Genomic DNA, 18,730 nt, shown 5'->3' with positions numbered 1-18,730 from the left:
AAGAAGGTGGCTTTTTGTCTTCTTGGATCAATCAGTCATTAACCTCTGACCTCTATCAGAAGTCATTAACCTCTATCTCAGAGGTTAATCAGTCATTAACATCTGAAATACCAAAGGAACATTTCATGCAAAGATGGGCTTGAAAAAGGACAGAAATGGTATGGACCTAACAGAAACAGAAGATATTAAGAAGAGGTGGCAAGAATACACAGAAGAACTGTACAAAAAAGATCTTCATGACCCAGATAACCATGATGGTGTGATCACTCACCTAGAGCCAGACATCCTAGATGTGAAGTCAAGTGGGCCTTAGGAAGCATCACTATGAACAAAGCTAGTTGGAGGTGATGGAATTCCAGTTGTGCTATCTCAAATCCTAAAAGATGATGCTGTGAAAGTGCTGCACTCAATATGTCAGCAAATTTGGAAAACTCAGCAGTGGCCACAGGACTGGAAAAGGTCAGTTTTCATCCCAATCCCAAAGAAAGGCAGTGATCAAACTACTGCACGATTGTACTCATCTCACACGCTAGCAAAGTAAGGCTCAAAATTCTCCAAGCCAGGCTTCAGCAGTACATGAACTGTGAACTCCCAGATGTTCAAGATGGATTTTTTTTTTCAATTTTACTGTTATTTATTGTCTTAAAATTGCATAGTACTTTGATTGTGCATGCTTTTAAACAGAGGGCAGGGTAGCCCACTTGAAACTATTCTCTTGCATGGGATTTTTCAGGCTGTTTTTACTCTGGGCAGGAGCAGGGACCAAAATGCTGCCGGGGCTTAAAAAGAACCATGATGAGATGAAAGAGAAGTTGGAGAGTCAGAGAGATTAAGATGAGAAGATACTGTTGAAAGGAGCTGAGATCTGATAGGACCTATGGAGGCATAGGAAGATGGGGGGAGGGGGCTTCCCCGAGGTCAGAGGACAGGACTCAGTAGCAGCCAAGAGAGGATGGGAAAGGAGAAAAGAGTCCAGAGGGGCAATGCCTGGCACTCAAATCTGAGATGTACATTCCCTGCCAGGGGACTGGGTACACTAGGTAGCCTGAGGGCACCGTTGGCTACAGAAAGCCACATACTAGAAAAATAACTTAAAAGCTATACAACTGTCATTATAAATATTTTGTCTTTAGTGTTGGTTAAAAAAGGTTCACAGTTACTCTGAAGAGAGCTGTATCTCTATTGCACGGTATTGGAAGAGTCTGCTCAGATCCCCATGTGTAAACAATGATTCCCTTCTCCTCTGGCAACTTCAGGACACAGAGAAAACACTATCTGCTGTAAGCAAAGCACTTGGGTACAAGGCACATCAAAGCTGTCAAGCTCTATTGGGATCTACTGAGAACACGCTGAATGCCAGCTTTTCCTCCCACTTGGTTTCACTGGGACAGGTCTTGAAGGTGGTAGTGGTTTCCTCTCGGTTCTCATTCCACGGTTACAGACTTGGCCAGATTTCTGGGGAAGTCAGCGTGATATCCTCGGAGTACAGCCAGGTGGAAGGAGAGGAGCTGCAGTGGAATCACACTTAGGATGCCCTGCAGGCAGTCTACAGTGTGGGGCAGCTTGATCCTTTTATATGCAAACTTGAAGCTTTCAGTGTCGTCCTTGGGGCACAGTATTATCGGGCGACCCTGGCGGGCTGTGACCTGCTGCAGGGCGTTCTGGCATTTGGCAAAGCAAGGATCCTTCATGATGACCATGATGACAGGCATCTGCTTGTCAATCAGTGCCAGGGGGCCGTGCTTCAACTCTCCAGCCAGGATGCCGTCTGAGTGCATGTAGGTTATCTCTTTAATTTTCAGGGCTCCTTCCAGGCATGTGGTATAGTTGTAGCCTCGCCCCATGACCAGAAGCGACCTTTGTGTGTAGAGCTCCAGGGCCAGGTTGTGGATCTTCTCATCCAGAGACAGCACCTCCTTGATCAGCTCGGGTAGAGATTTCAGGCCATGGATGATCTCTCGCCTTCTGTTTTGCAGTGAAATGCGGTCTTCAGACATCATCAAACCAAACATCACCAAGGAGATGAACTGACTGGTCTAAGCCTTGGTGCTGGCCACACCGATCTCCGGCCCTGCGTTGATGTGGACGCCGTAGTCCGTCTAGTGGGAGATGGAGCTGCCCACGGTGTTGGTGACGCCTACGGTCAGAGCTCGGCGGTCCTTGCAGTAACGCAGTGCCAGGAGGGTGTCTGCAGTCTCCCCTGACTGGCTTATGTAAAAGCAAACGTCATCCCTGAACACAGGTGTGTTCCTGCCCAGAAAATCACTAGCAAGTTCAACCATCACGGGGAGCTCGGTCAGTTCCTCCAAAACTTGCCGCGTGGCCGCAGCGGCGTGGTAGCTGGCCCCACAGCCAATCACAATGAGCCGTCGGCATTGTCTGATCTCCTTCAAGTGGTCTTTCAGGCCACCCAGGAGCACTGTGTTGGTCTCAAAATTCACTCGACCTCTCATGGTATTGAAAACGGATTCTGGCTGTTCAAATATCTCCTTTTGCATAAATGCACTGAAGTTACCTTTCATGATTTGCTGCAATTCCATCTGCAAGATCTGGATGGCTCGAGATGGGTCATCACTAGCCAAACGCTTGACCCGGTGAATAGAGAGTTTCCCATCAGCCACTGCAGCAATGTCATCATCCTCAAGGAAGATGACCCGGTTGGTGTGCTCTATGATAGCACTTGCATCAGAAGCAAAAAAGAATTACACTGCATTATCACCCACAGCGTGAAGGCAGGTCAAGCTGTCCAGCCTCTTCATCCTTGTTTTACAGATATTCTTCACATTCTCAATAGTGCGTGTCCTATATAGGACGGGGATCTGTCCTGTGGAGAGTTTGTATTTGCTCCTTACTCCGATGAGTAGGGGACTGCCTCTCCTTGTGGCCACGGCTTCTCCAGGGTAGTGGATGCTCTTGAAAACCAAGGCAAATGCGCCTTCCAGCTGCTGAATGACTCTCCACCAGTGTTGAAAATGTAATGTCCTCAGTTTCTCTGTTGTCAAACACATATTTAATCAGCTTGGCAATGGTTTCTGTATCTGTTTCTGACTCAAACTCATAGCCTTTGCTTTCCAGAATTTCCTCAGGTCTTTGTAATTTGTGATGATCCCATTATGGATGACAACGAATTCGTTGCCTTTGAGCGCTGCGGGTGGCTGTTGACAGCACTGGGGACCCCGTGAGTGGCCCACCGTGTGTGGGCAATGCCAAAGTGGGTCTCAAACTCCACTTTTAAGTCCATGCTGTCTTGTTTGTAAAGTTCTTCATCAAGAGCTTTGACATTTCCTCTTTTCTTGACTAGCTGCATATGCCTTTCTTTGACTTCATTATTATTTCCATCAATTGCCACACCTGCTGAGTCATATAACCTCTGTATTCAAGCCGCTGCAGGCCCTTGATGAGGGTTTCAAAAATCTCCTTCCTTGTCCGGGGGACTCTGTAATTCATGTAGGCAAAGATTCCGCACACCTCGGGGGCTCCTCGCGCCCCTCCGGGATCCCGGCCTCCGCTCGCCGATAACCGTGGACACTCCCCCAAGATGGATTTTAAAAAGGCAAAGGAACCAGATATCAAATTGCCAACATCCGTTGGATCAGTGAAAAAGCAAAAGATTTCCAGAAAAACATCTACACCTGCTTTATTGATTACACCAAAGCCTTAGACTGTGTATCACAACAAAATTTGGAAGATTCTTCAAGAGATGAGAATACCAGGCCACCTTACTTGCCTCCTGAGAAATTTGTATGCAGGTCAAAAAGCAAAAGTTAGAATTGGATATGGAACAACAGACTGGTTCCAAATAGGAAAAGGAGTATGTCAAGGCTGTATATTGTCACCCTGCTTATTTAACTTTTATGCAGAGTACATCATGTGAAATGCTGGGCTGGATGAAGCAAAAACTGGAATCAAGATTGCCAAGAAAAATATCAATAACCTTAGATATGCAGATGACACCACCCTTATGGCAGAAAGTGAAGAGGAACTGAAGAGCCTCTTGATGAAAGTGAAAGAGGAGAGTGAAAAAGTTGGTTTAAAACTTAACATTCAGAAAACTAAGATCATAGCATTTGGTCCCATCACTTCATGGGAAATAGATGGGGAAGCAATGGAAACAGTGACAGACTTTATTTTCTTGGGCTCCAAAATCACTGCAGATGGTGACTGCAGCCGTGAAATAAAAACAGGCTTGCCCCTTGGAAGAAAAGCTATGACCAACCTAGACAGCATATTAGAAAGCAGAGACATTACTTTGCCAACAAAGGCCCATGTAGTAAAAGCTATGGTTTTTCCAGTAGTCATGTATGGATGTGAGGGTTGGACTATACAGAAAGCTGATTGCCTAAAATTGATGCTTTTGAACTGTGGTGTTGGAGAAGACTCTTGAGAGTCCCTTGGACTGCAAGGAAATCAAACCAGTCAGTCCTAAAGGAAATCAGTCATGAATATTCATTGGAAGGACTGATGCTGAAACTGAAGCTCCAATACTTTGGCCACCTGATACAAAGAAGTGATTCATTGGAAAAGACCCTGATGCTGGGAAAGATTGAAGGCAGGAGGAGAAGGGGATGACAGAGGATGAGATGGTTGGATGGTATCACTGACTCGATGGACATGAGTTTTAGCAAGCTCGGGGAGTTGGTGATGGACAGGGAAGCCTGCCATGCTGCAGTCCATGGGGTCACAAAGAGTTGGACATGACTGGACTGAACCTCTGACTTTCCTTTAAGAACTGGACTTTAAGAGGCAGCACCCATTCAACCAAGGGCAATTATCAGACAAAAGGTACAACTGTAAGGTCAGAAGTCAACCCTCACAGTGACTGGGCAGTGGGTGACTGTGGTGATCAGCGTGGGTCCTCATAACATTGGTACCAATTCCACATTGCCAACACCAGGCTACTTCAATCTTCATTGGCTTCCCACAGCTCATAATTCTCTCACACCTACAGTTTGTTCTTCACAGGGGATTGAATTGGGGCATTTCAATATGCTTATCAATAATTTTATATATGATAATTTGTCTGTTCAACTCTATGTCTTGGCACTTGAAAGGTAAGAGTTGATTTTTCTCACACTTTAAGTCATGGTGTTGGACTCTTGCCTGAAAATAATAAGCACGAGGTGATTAGTGGAGTTGCAGTCTATGGAGTATTCAGTTCAGTTCAGTTCAGTTCAGTCGCTCAGTCGTGTCTGACTCTTTGTGACCCCATGAATCGCAGCACGCCAGGCCTCGCTCTGCATCACAAACTCCCAGATTTCACTCAAACTCATGTCCATTGAGTCAGTGATGCCATCCAGCCATCTCATCCTCTGTCATCCCCTTCTCCTCCTGCCCCCAATCTCTCCCAGCATCAGGGTCTTTTCCAATGAGTCAACTCTTCGCATCTATGGAGTATTACTTACTATTAATACTATACTTATAAGTTTATAATAAATACTTTACTGGTCAAAGACCAACAGAAACTGAATGAAATTGAAAAAATTGAAAATTAAAAATCAATAGGAAAATAAGAATGAATAATGGAAATTCTCTACTGATGGTGAAAGTTAAAGTTGCTCAGTCATGTCCAACTCTTTGCAACCCCATGCATGAACTATACAGTCTATGGAATTCTCTAGGCCAGAATACTGGAGTGCATAGCCGTTCCCTTCTCCAGGGGATCTACCCAACCCCTGGAATGAACCCAGGTCTCCTGCATTGCAGGCAGATTCTTTACCAGTTGAGCCACAAAGAACAATCAATAATTTCAGGCAGAAGTTAAAACATTTGAACAAGCGACACAGAAAACCATCTGACGTTCTCCACTAGGCAAACTGTGAGAGATAAAGAATATGAGATTTTGTATTTTAAAAAAATCTAAAAACATCATAAGGACTTCCCTGGTGGTCCAGTGGTTAAGAATTGGCTTTGCAAGGCGAGACACGGGTTGGATCTCTGATAGGTCCCACATGCCACTGCATAGATCCTTAGAGCCACAGCTAAGACCTGACAGCCAAATAAATAAAGAAACAAATATTAAACAAAAATAAACACACTGTACATTTTATAATTGCTTAAATTTGCTTAGTACAGCAACCATAAAATGGATTGTTTTTCTTGCACGGAACAAAAGATAGGAAAGTAATCAGAAGTGATTAATTATACTTTTATAGAAAGCAAATAAACTGGATGATGATCTAGAATATATGAGGCAATTGGGATAGAGAATGCAATGTTCCAGAAGACTCCGACTGACACACCTGGAAACTAAAAGGAGTGGCTATTATTCAGTATCATAGAGGAGGAAAGATTCCAAATATAATCACGTAATTCATGAGTGTTTCCCTCCTGACCTTTTAAACAGCTAAATATTTTAGACAGTGACGCAAACATTCAGTGAGACTCAAATGCATTATTTAGGTGAGCAGGTGTTTGTTTCTGTAATCATTTCAAAACCTCTCAGTGTACGATCAAAGAAAACAAGTTTAGTTCACAAAGAACAGTTTTAATTACCGGGACCACAGTGTAATGACATAAAGTTTTATTTAATTATTGTTTCTCCAAGGCCCAGCTCCCATGGATTCCTGTCTCAGTCCTCTAGACAAGAAATTTAAGTGAAAATAGCAAGTGTTATTTTCTTTAAGTATCTCTAAGATACTGAGCAAAGAAGCAGCACCCCTCTTAAATCCACATAGCAAACAGCACTGTCAGTAAAATTACACCCCATGTTGGCAAAGAACACAGCATAGCTTCAATAATGAAGGTCCCAGGAGATCAGAGGAGCCATCTTCAACATGTGAAGAGCTTAGCTGAGCAGTAGAGGTCAGCTTTAGGAAGCAGTGGGACCCATCACCCCCAAGGTACCACCCCCAAGGTACTTTGAAAGCATTGAGTGGTGAGCACAATAGGAGATACTTCCCAGGGTTTCCATGAAAATGCTGGAGGCAAGATGCTGCACACAATCCTTAGAGACCCAGAGATTTCACAAGCAGAGGGTACACCATTTAGGATTTTCTGCCTGGGAACTACACACAGCAGCTCATGTGATTCAACAGAAAAGAAACTCACTGGAGCAATCAGCACAGGGGTAGGGAGGGAGTGAGGGCCCCCATATTCAAGGGGGAAACAGCAGATCTGGGCAAGAACCAGGGTAGCTGTGGACACCTGCAGATAGTCTGGTCTCAGACCTGCTGCCTCTATACTTTTCAGCTCTACTTTCAATCCTTTTCTCAATCTGTTAGTGATACAAATTCCAGGAAGAACAACTAATCAGTCTAACTTCAGTCACTTGCTCACTCTTTGGCTAAGGAACAGCCAAGTACCTTGACTGACAGACTGCATTTAGTAAGACCAAAAATAGATTGTATTCAATGGAGTAAAGATAATTCTCCCAAAGGGAAATCAGAGTGTTGTTCTAATATCAGGCATATTTTGGTATGTGGGAGAGGAAAGGTGTTAGAACCACTGAAGTTTAGTTTATTATTAGTACACATAAATTGGCATGGGAGACCAAAGGAAAAAAGTGATAGGAGATTATTAGAGTCCTCAGTGACCACAGTGTGGGAAAGGAGGTCAAGGTCAAGGAAAGAGGAGAGGGAGGGCAAAACAGATTGTAAGTGGAAGAAAAAGATGAACTAGAAACCAATTTTTGTAAGTTCCTGAATGCAAATGTGATATGTTTCAGGACAGAGACTATGTTTTATTTATATTTATTTTCACAGTTTACCACCCAGCCCGCCAATTATATAGTAGATAGGTGTTCCAAAAAGGTTTGCTGAATTAATGGTGAACAAATGAGTAAGTGATTAAATATATGAGCAAATGGATGGACAGATGGATAAATTTAAGATTGGTGGAATAATAATGCTAATTTAGAGAAATTAAAGAATCTACCAATAGACACAGACAGGTATTAAGCTAGGTTGCTCCTGCTAGAACAGAGATTCAATAACTAAGGTAAGACCATTAGGTGAGTTTCAAGGCTTCTTATGACCCACAACTAAATTCCTAAAAATTCTGTAGGTTCAGTTCTCTTCAATTCTGTGCATTCAGGGAGCACAGTTGGTCAGTCTCAAGCAACCTGTGTTGCAGAAGGTTCGTGATTTTCATGCCACAACTTTGGGAAATGGCCCAAAACACACTTGAATCCTTTCATTTTATAAAATCATCTATACTTAGTGTCTAGCTACTCTGTTTGCTGTTTTCCCCAGGAGGTTTTCTAGAATGAGAGCTAGAATGACCATAGCAGTTCAGTTAAGTCCCTCACTCGTGTCCCACTCTTTGTGACCCTATGGACTGCAGCACACCAGACCTCCCTGTCCGTCACCAACTCCTGGAGCTTAATCAAATTCATGTCCATTGAGTTGGTAATGCCATCCAACCATCTCATCTTCCGTAATCCTCTTCTCCTCCTGCCCCCAATCCCTCCCAGCATCAGAGTCTTTTCCAATGAGTCAACTCTTTGCATGAGGTGGCCAAAGTACTGGAGTTTCAGCTTTAGCATCATTCCTTCCAAAGGAATCCCAGGACTGATCTCCTTTAGAATGGACTGGTTGGATCTCCTTGCAGTCCAAGGGACTCTCAAGAGTCTTCTCCAACACCACAGTTCAAAAGCATCAATTTTAGGCAATCAGCTTTCTTTATAGTCCAACTCTCATATCCATACATGACCACTGGAAAAACCATAGCTTTGACTAGGCAGAACTTTGTTGGCAAAGTAATGTCTCTGCTTTTTAATATGCTGTCTATGATCAACCTAGCTTTTCTTCCAAGGAGCACGTGTCTTTTAATTTCATAGCTGCAGTTATCATCTGCAGTGATTTTGGAGTCCAAGTAAATAAAGTCTGACACTGTTTCCACTGTTTCCCCATCTATTTGCCATGAAGTGATGGGACAGGATGCCATGATCTTAGTATTCTGAATGTTGAGTTTTAAACCAACTTTTCACCCTCCTCTTTCACTTTTATCAAGAGACTGTAGTTCTTCTTTGCTTTCTGCCATAAGGGTGGTATCATCTGAATATCTGAGGTTATTGATATTTCTCCTGGCAATCTTGATTCCAGCTTGTGCTTCATCCAGCCCAGCATTTCGCATGATGTACTCTGCATAGAAGTTAAATAAGCAGGGTGACAATATACAGCCTTGACTGATACTCCTTTCCCGATTTGAAACCAGTCTATATTCCATGTCCAATTCTAACTGTTGCTTCTTGACCTGCATACAGATTTCTCAGGAGGCAGGTGAGGTGGTCTGGTATTCCCACCTCTTGAAGAATTTTCCACAGATCACTGTTGTGATCCACACAGTCAAAGGCTTTGGCATAGTCAATAAAGCAGAAGCATTTGTTTTTCTGGAGCTCTCTTGCTTTTTCGATGAACGTTTTCAAATTGTACCTGAATCTTGATTGAAAATGGGAAATAATAAGTTGATCCAACTCCACAGAAATCTTGGTAAAATTGCCACAACTCAGCAAGGATCATGATTATATATTAAAGGTTCTAGACTTCCTATTTCAGGAAAGGAAAAGGGAAAGACTGTGTATCTCTGATGGCTTAGATGGTAAAGAATCTGCCTACAGTTCAGGAGACCTGGGTTCAAACCCTGTATTGGGAAGATCCCCTGGAGATCTTGGCAACCCACTCCAGTGTTCTTGCCTGGAAAATCCCATGGACAGAAGAGCCTGGTGGGCTACAGTGCATGGAGTCACAAAGAGTAAGCCAGCGCTGAGCTACTAACTCTTACACTTTTCTCAGTAACCTAATCCCATGTAATCAAAACCTGGGGAGTGAGTTTATATGAGTTTTAGTCTTGGAGCAAAGTTTTGCTTGTTAGCCTATGGACATTTTTATTTCCTCAGCTTGTGGTGCTTACTTAATGTGATATTTTCAGACAGACCAGCTAGAAGTTTGGTATGTTTTCAACAGAATGTACATCTTTCACTTGTCTTCAGAAAATTTTTACATCTGACTTTTAAGTAAGGTTAAGGGGAATACTGTGAGCATTAAGATCACAGTTAACAAAAATGATAATAATAAAAAAAGCTATCATTATTGCATGCCCATTATATATCAGGAGCTGTGTTAAGTGCCCTACATAAGGACTGAGGCTCAGCAAAACTCTTTCAATTCTTGAGGCTCCTATGTTCCAAGCATCAGTCTGCAATCTAGAAAAGGTGACTGAATAATTGCTCGAAATATTTGTATTTCTTTGTATTATTGCATGCTTTGGTTCAGCACATGTTATGGTCACATGTATACCATTATAAGAACTTCACCATGCTTTTGAAAAATATAACTTGAAATCATCTTCTTGACATGAAGTAATGGACTAGGCTTAACATTTCAGTATTGGTAATCTGCCTTTTAGGAGTGTCAGAAAGCCAGATCATGTAGATGCAACAGGATGGAAGAGATGCCTCAGAGCTAAAGTGGAAAATGGAAACTAGAGGAGAATGTCTGACTGTGACTTTTATGCAAAAGTGCACATCCCCCATTAGGAACTTACCTTTGCCATGTGTGTGATAATAATTTAGCCTTTTAAGGCTGACATTACTCTCTCTCTGATTATTTTTGTTGTTGTATGCTGTAGCATACAGGGAACTGTATGTATGTATAAAATTTGCATATCTGTATGTGTACAACCTGTGTCCCCTGCAGTGGAACTTTTAACCACTGGACTGCCACAGAAGTCCTCTATCTATTAGTGAGACATTTTGGAGAGGTTTTATAAGAGAGCAAAGCAAGTTGAATGGCATCCTGTTGCTAGAGAGACAGAGAAGTTGGTTCTAGGTGTGGAGGCTCTGAACTGCACCTCTGGATAACAGATGAAGCCGCAGAACATGGGAGATTCTTTGTTACTGGGTCTTGGCATTCTGTGACCACAGTAAATCCTTAACAAATGGAGCGACAGCTCTTAATGCTGCTCACAGGCCTCTGTCTCATTTCCTCTTGGGCTGTGTTTGCTGACAATGTCTTCTGCAGCCACCTTGGACTTGTTTTCTTCTCCTTTTATTCCTCTTTCCCAGCCCTCCTCCAGCTCTGTTCTCAGAGTCTTTCCAGTGGTCCATGATTCGTCCTGGATTTCTGTCCTTTTTCACCGAGTCTTACTTGTCCTTCTAGTCTCAGCTCAAATATCACACACTGAGGGAATTCTTCTTTGCCACTGAGACTATGTGCAATCCCCCTGTTACAGATTCCCAGAGCACAATATGTCTTTATGGATAGAAATTGCCTTACTTATAACTTACATTTATATGCATGATTATCTCTTGTCTGTTTTTTCCCTGTACCTCAAGCCCATGTTCCCCATTCTCTACACAGGCTCAAGGCATAGGATAGGTATTTGAGGAGAAATTGTTCAGTAAATGAATGATCAATTACACATCTGTCAGAAGGGTGATTTCTTGGATTCTCTTGTGGCTCAGATGGTAAAGAATCTGCCTGCAATGAGGGAGACCTGGATTTGATCCCTGGGTTGGGAAGATCCCCCGGAGAAGGGCATGGCAACCCACTCCAGTATTCTTACCTGGATAATCCCCATGGACCGAGGTGCCTGGTGGGCTACGGTTCATTGTGTTTCAAAGAGTCGGACATGAATGAGCGATAAGCACAAGCACAGCACACAGAACAGTGAAGAGAAATGAAGAGACATGAGGGCTTTATATAAATTATTTGTGATTACTAACTGACCGAAACAACCTAAATGTTTTTTCAGTATGACTAAATTTTAGACAGATTTCTTCCTGACTGTGCACTCTAAAAGTCCTTTTTCTCAGTTTTCATTTCAAATTATCTGTGTTGCCTTCTGCCTCCACCACTTTAAAATGTAGACAGATCTTTTAGCCTCTGACCAGTTTTACAACCCAGGAATGGGTTTAAACCCAAAGCTTAATAAAGACCTGGGAGTCATTCCTTTGCAATGCCATCATGAAAGGACACAGGGCCTCAGTTTCCCAATCTCGGTGGAAAAGTAGGAGCCGAACTTCGATGAGCATCTATTAGCAAACATAGATGGCCTACTCACACTGATCAATCTCCTGAAGTCCTGCAGTCTTTTCCCACCAGCTCACTTCAGTGCTCAAGAACTCTCTCACCTTATGTTTCAGCAGAGTTCAGTCTCTCTCCCCTATTGCCACGGTCTTAAATAAAGTCTCCCAGGCCTGTTTAATTCTATTTTGTGCAGTTTTCTTTGACATGATACAATTGAGCATCAGTTTGGCAGTATCCTCAGCAGAAGATAATATTCTGCTTTGCATGCCAAAAGAATGAATGTGTGCCATTAGCTTTGTAGACTTTCTATGACCAAAGCTGAGAAGTTGGCCAAACTACCTCCCATCCACCCCTTAACCATGAAAGATCTTCGAATGCTAGGGTTGTTTAAGGGATGGCTCTGCCTATAAAAAGACAAACAAAAGACTAATTCACTAAATTTACATCTAAAAATACAATTTTCTGATTTTTAAAAGTGTTTTACTCTCTTAAACATTTTTGGATTTAGCTGTGTCTTACTATCTATGGCCTTTCCTTGTTCTCCAAATGCCCTTATATTGCTTGGAATTTTAACATCTATAACTAATTTCATGAAATGTTTAACTAAATGGGTCAATCACTTAGTCCATCTTAATGAAATGTTAAATTGCTTGTCTTCACTGGAGCATATTTTTCAGAATGGCTTGGTTAGCAGGACAGATCTAATGCTTGACTTATCCTTGTTAGATAACTGGATGCTGGAAGTGCTTTTTAAAAATGGGAAGCCAGATCTTCCAAGAGAAGGACAAGTCATTTGGGAAAGTTTTAACTGTAGAAATCAGGAAGTTTGGGCAGAGAATTGAAGCACTGGAGGTGGGCAACCAGACAGATCAGTGGAAGGGCTAAGTAGGTGGGTGGTTTGCATTAAAGAAATTTACTAATATGTGTATTTTGCTCCTTTCTTCCCTTCCCTTCCTTTCTTCTTTCTTTTCTCTCACAAGGGTATTTACTGAACAACTATGCCAGATACTTTTCTAGGCCCTGGGGATACAAAAGTGAACAAAACAGATTACACAAGAAATTCTACTATCATAGAGCTTACATTTTAATGTAACAATCCTTCTTTCTTTTCTAGAATCTGATTTCGGAGACAGAATCAAAGCTTTTCGTGGGTCTGACAATTCAATTTAATTCCCAGGAATGAGTTTAAACCCAGGATTTAATAAGGACCTGGGAGCCCTTCCTTTGAAAAGTAATCATGGAGGGAAACAGTGCCTCAATTTCCCAATCTCTGTAGAAAGGTAGGAGTCTAACAGATCTTCCCAATGCTGGGATTGAACCTGTGTCTCCTGTGTTTCCTGCATTGCAGGCAGATTCTTTACTGCTGAGCCACTGGGAAGTTTAATTTAGTTCCAAACCAAAAAACAAATGACATCAGCATATCAGCTCAGTGCTGGGCCTGAAGACTTCCATTAAATTTCCCCAGATTTTATGTAAGCATTCATCATCACTCATGAAGACGTATCTCTAACTCCTAGGGATGATTTAAGAGATTATATTTAAAAATAGGATAACGTTTCAGATCATGGGATTTTAAATAAAGTTCAAAATTATCCCTATTACATTCTGCCCTGTGACCCAGAAGAGAAAGATTGCCCGTACTAGGGCAACTCGATGAAGAACCTAACATTAAATTGCTTCACAATTTAAATTGTGGTTTCAGCTTGGCTTGTGCTGCCCACCGAAAATAAAAACCATCCCAAGGGCATTCTATTTTCTTATCTTCTTGGACTCTGTACCATATCTCAATTGTACATGAATTACATGAAGCCTTCCTACAGTAAGTCAACTAAAATCACATAAGTTCCTAACATTAAATTTTTATGTTGGAAACATTATAATTGTTTGCTGGCATAGAGGGTGTATTGGAAATTTTAGTGAGTGCATTGCTAGGCATGAATGTGATAAACCAATTCCATGAGCATTTGAGAGTATAATTACTTATGATCTGCAATATTTATTCTTCTCTTAGGGATCATTATGTTTTCCTTTGTGCGCAACTTTATAACTTGTGTATCTATCTGTAAAGGACCAAAGATATTCAAGTAAGTTTACACTTAATTCCATTCAAAATATCTATATTATATTCATTCTCAACTTTACAAAGATACAGATGAGGATTATGTGAAACTAGTCACCAGAACAAAAAAAAATATTAAGTATAAACATTTAAAAATAAGTTTGACTTCAAATGATACATGATAGTTTTACAAGCATAAACTATAAAATATATATGTTACATAAAATGTGAAAATACTAACTTTTCTATAGGTACTTATTACTGCTATTCATTCACTAATTTGCTACTGCTGCTGCTAAGTCGCTTCAGTTTTGTCCGACTTTGTGCGACCCCATAGACGGCAGCCCGTTGCTACTTATTTTTTAAAAATATTTTAGAATGTATTGATTTGGGGGCTAAGCACTGTGCATTCCCAAAAGAAACAATCTCTCCTTTTCAAACGAGGAAGATAATATAATTTGTATGCAGCCTGAAGAGTAGATTAATGAATATATGTGGAATCTAGGAAAACGGCACAGATGAACCTATTTGTAGGGCAGGAATTAAGATGCAAACGTAGAGAATGGATGTGTGGACACATTGTGGGGGAAGAAGGGGCAAGATAATTTGGGAAATTGGCATTGATTTACGTGCACTCATATATAAAATCGATGGCTAGCCGGAACCTGCTGTATAGCGCAGGGAGCTCGGCTTGGTGCTCCGTGATGACCTAGAGAGGTAGAAAAGGCGCAGGGGGAAGGGAGGTTCAGGAGGGTGGGGATATATGTATGCATGTAGCAGATTCACGTCATTGTACAGCAGAAACTAAAACATTGTAAAGCAACTGTACCCCGATTTTTTAAAGATTTAAATATACAAGGATTCTAAGGGAGTAGAGTTAAAGAGTATCTGAACTTAACATGTATCATTATTAGTTCTTTCCAGCTGAAACTATTACAAACGGTGCTGCTATACATTCATTTACAAATGTGTAGCTGGACATGTATAAGAGTTTATTTTTATTGTCCTTTTTGTTCTAAGGCCTACAATATGAAGTTGAATAAAAACAATGATTTTGAACATCTCTAATATGTTCCTAATTTAAAAAGAGGTTATTCTAATGCTTTGCCATTGAGAATGATGTAGTGTAGGCTTGGGGTATATAACCTTTACCAAGTTATATGTTTCTATTTTGCTTAATTTTTTAAAATCATAAATAGGTACTGGAACTTATCAGATGTTTATAGTTGCCGCTTATCATATGGTTTTAGCTGCTTTAACTTGTTAATGTGGTGAATAGCATCCTTAGGTTAATATTAAAACATTCTTACATTTCTGGGATAAACCCAGCTTAATTGATTTGTTTTATCTTCTTAAACACAAATGAATGTGTTTTGCTAATATTTGGTTTGGGATTTTTCATCTGTATTCATGAATGACATGGCCTGTAGTGCTCCCTTTTCCATGTGTGTTGTTTTGCTTTTTTTTAAAATCTAGTTTTGTTATCAAAAGCTATGACTTCATAGAATAAGTTTAATAGTGGATCATTTTTAAATTTTCTGGAAATTGGTTTAAGATTGGACTGATCTGTCTTTTGAAACTTTGATTGAATTCAAATATATAAGACACTGGGTCTGGGGTTTCCTTTATGAAATTATGTTTGTCTTACTCATCTGGGCCTGCCACAACAAATACCATAGAACAGGTGGCTTAAACAACAGAAACATATTTCATTACAGTTCTCTAGACTAGAAATCCAAATCAACTGGGCCACACGTCCAGCGAGCACCTGGCTTGTACATGACCTTCTTGCTGGGTCCTCACGTGGCAGGGAAAGAGAGAGAGCAATCTTTCTGTATTTCTTCTTAAAAGGTCACTAATCCCATCATGAAGCCACCAAACCTCACGACCCCATGTAACCCTAGTTTCCTCTGAAGGATCCCATCTCCAAATATCACCACACTGGGAACTAGGGCTTCAACATGAATTTGAATGTGACACACTCAGTCCACAGCAATGTTAACTTTTAAAAAATTTATTTAATAGTTGCAAAGGTTATTTATTCTTCTAATCCTACCTAAATATATTTTGATAAAATCATATTTTTGTAGAAGTGTGTCCATTGCACTTATAATTTCAAATTATTGACATAGAAGTTGCTCTCCCTATTTTATTCTTTTATTTTTAATCACTTTTCTATATACAATTTCTCCTTTTCATGCCTAATATTTTGTATGTGACTTTGATCTTATTTCTTCTTTTCTGGATTAGCACAACTAGAGGTTTCTTAAAATTTCATTAATATTTTCAAATAACAAGAAAGATTACACAGCTCTTATAGTCCTTTATTATTTTCTTATTTTCTACTTTATTGACTTCTGCTACTGCCTTTATTTTTTTCTAGTATAGTTTATTCTAAGGATATTTTTCAAACATTATGAGTAAAACATAAAAGATTCATTGAAAGAGACATTAAGTAAATTTTTCTATCATTTTTATTGGTTTTCTTACTTTCACATGAATTTAGAAGAGAATAGAAAGATAATGACTCTCTCCTGGGTGTATACCTGTACTAGTTGTGAATTTCTTGCCTTTCAACTCCAAAAACAGTGTGTATTGCTCTGCTTGAGATACTGGAGTTGGAGGGCACTGGAAGGAGCACTGAAGAAGGAAGATATTTTTTCCCTGGATGAGGTGTGGTTTCTTTCCTTTGGTCGTTGCAGTGTTAGGCTAAGCCAGTATGATACCCAGTGGAGTTCACCCCCAGCCAGTTTCAGCAACATCCCCTGTGGGCATTTCCCAGCACCCCCAGTAGGTTACTTCCCAGGATTTCTTGTGGGCATTTCTCAGTGTCCCCTGTGAATGACTTCTCAGTGAGTCCTGCATGTACTCCAGCCTGACTTCCAAGAAAGTGAACTTCCAAGTCAGAGGTTCATAAGCTTCACTTAGAGCCGGCTAATCTGAGATAACAAGTCAAACCTCTTGTATGTGGGAAGGTAGCCATTCCATCCAAACTGCTGAGATCACTCTAGGAACAGTGGGATCAGTTGATCTATGTTAGGGTACAGTAAGAATCTAGGCAGTAAGCTGTGATCCCCACAACTTTCCCATTCCCACAAACCCCTGCCCATCTGAGCCATGCCCCAATTCCACCTCTTCTTGGCTACGAAGACCCAGAAATTTAGCTATAGATTGTAGACTATGACCTTTTGAGTCAACAGAAGTGGGAAATAGTTTACATAATCCAATACTCTCGAGAAGTGTCTCAGAGTATTAAGGACATGTAGAAAGACTAGCAGTGGTTCCGAGAATCCAATTATCACCACAATTTTCCCAAACCCTTTAAATTTTCTAATTTCCCCTCTTGTTGGACCACAAGTTTTACGATTTTGTTGTTTTGTTTTGTTTTTTTAAGACTGTCATTAAATGTCTGAGAAGATCAACAAAGAAAAAGTTTTTATAGTAGCAATAGAAATAGAAATGCAGTTCTAAACATATAAAGTTAACTAATTTCTACTTTATTTCTTTGGAGTAAGGAATTTGGAATTTGTTTTGCCTCTGGTATGCTATGCTACTACTGAGAACACCAGGTTTTGACTATAATAAAGCATATATTTAGAACATTTAATATTCTATTCATTACATATATCTAATAACATTTCTTTATTTTAATTTTGGCTCTAGTAATAATTTATGAATTAAAGTAATCTTATTAAAATGATTTAGAGCAGGATTAGCTCATATTGAATAATCCCAAATTCTGAAACTATTTTCTGTGCTCTGACTCACGGTTAGAATTGGGATTGGATTTCTTTTATCTGAAATGAATTATGTTTCACACATGAATCACTTTCACTAATAATTTTATTTTCCCTAAATCCTATTCTATGAAATCTTCACCAGCATTTTCAGCATAAGTGAGGAATAGCTAAAGAAATATGGGAAATGGAAGCACGGAATAGAGATCTATTTGTGTGGACTCTTGTAGCTGTGTTTCAGAAAAAAATAAACACTGAGAGTCAATATTCCCTGTGTTTTAGTTAAACTGAAACAGGAAGAGCTATTTCTGGTTCTGTTGGCCTGTGGGTAGAAATAGTAAGCAAAGAATCTTTGCAAGTTGTCGTGGGAGCAAGAGTAAATTGTTGACCAGAGTTGAAGGTCGGCTCTTGGGGCCATTCAACCTCCTTCTGAGCAGAAGTGCCAGCCTCGTGCTGTCAAATGGACCAGAGAAAGGTCACTGGGCCAAGAGAGACCAAATACAAGCCCTGAGCCAGGCAGCTCCTGAGCTTCAGAGCAGCCCTTGGGAAGGAGCCATATGCAAACAGTCTCCCACCTTAGACCCCTCAGTGCTTGATTCCTGGAAAAGTTTATCTTGCTTCTCAGCTTGCCTGCAGATGTAGATGTGCATGACAGTTCCTGAGCATTCATTTCAATATCCTGAAGCTAAAATTATTTTTAGGAATCCAGATGATATCCTCAGGACTCCTTGAGTCTGTGGGGTAAGCTGGACTCTGATTTTTCTTATAGGAACGCAAAACTTTAAACCGGATATAGTGAAGTGTGCTTCATTGCTCAGTCATGTCTGACTCTTTGCAACCCCACAGAGTGTAGCCCACCAGGCTACATTCCATGGGGATTCTCCAGGCAAGAACAGTGTCGTGGGTTGTCATGCCCTCCTCTTGGGGATCTTCCCAACCCAGAGATCAAACTCAGGTCTCCAGCATTG

The 18,730-nt window shown here is 40.8% G+C and overlaps 1 pseudogene; it reads right to left on the bottom strand.

Moving 5' to 3' along the window:
• Window positions 1-609: 609 nt before the first annotated feature.
• Window positions 610-18,412, bottom strand: LOC129659934 (glutamine--fructose-6-phosphate aminotransferase [isomerizing] 2-like; annotated as a pseudogene).
• Between the last annotated feature and the right edge of the window lie 318 nt (window positions 18,413-18,730).

The sequence above is a fragment of the Bubalus kerabau genome, chromosome 9, assembly GCF_029407905.1.
Source record: "Bubalus kerabau isolate K-KA32 ecotype Philippines breed swamp buffalo chromosome 9, PCC_UOA_SB_1v2, whole genome shotgun sequence".
NCBI lineage: Eukaryota > Metazoa > Chordata > Mammalia > Artiodactyla > Bovidae > Bubalus > Bubalus kerabau.
The sequence above is the reverse complement of the archived record's forward strand: the minus strand, read 5'-3'. Positions and strand labels throughout refer to the sequence as shown.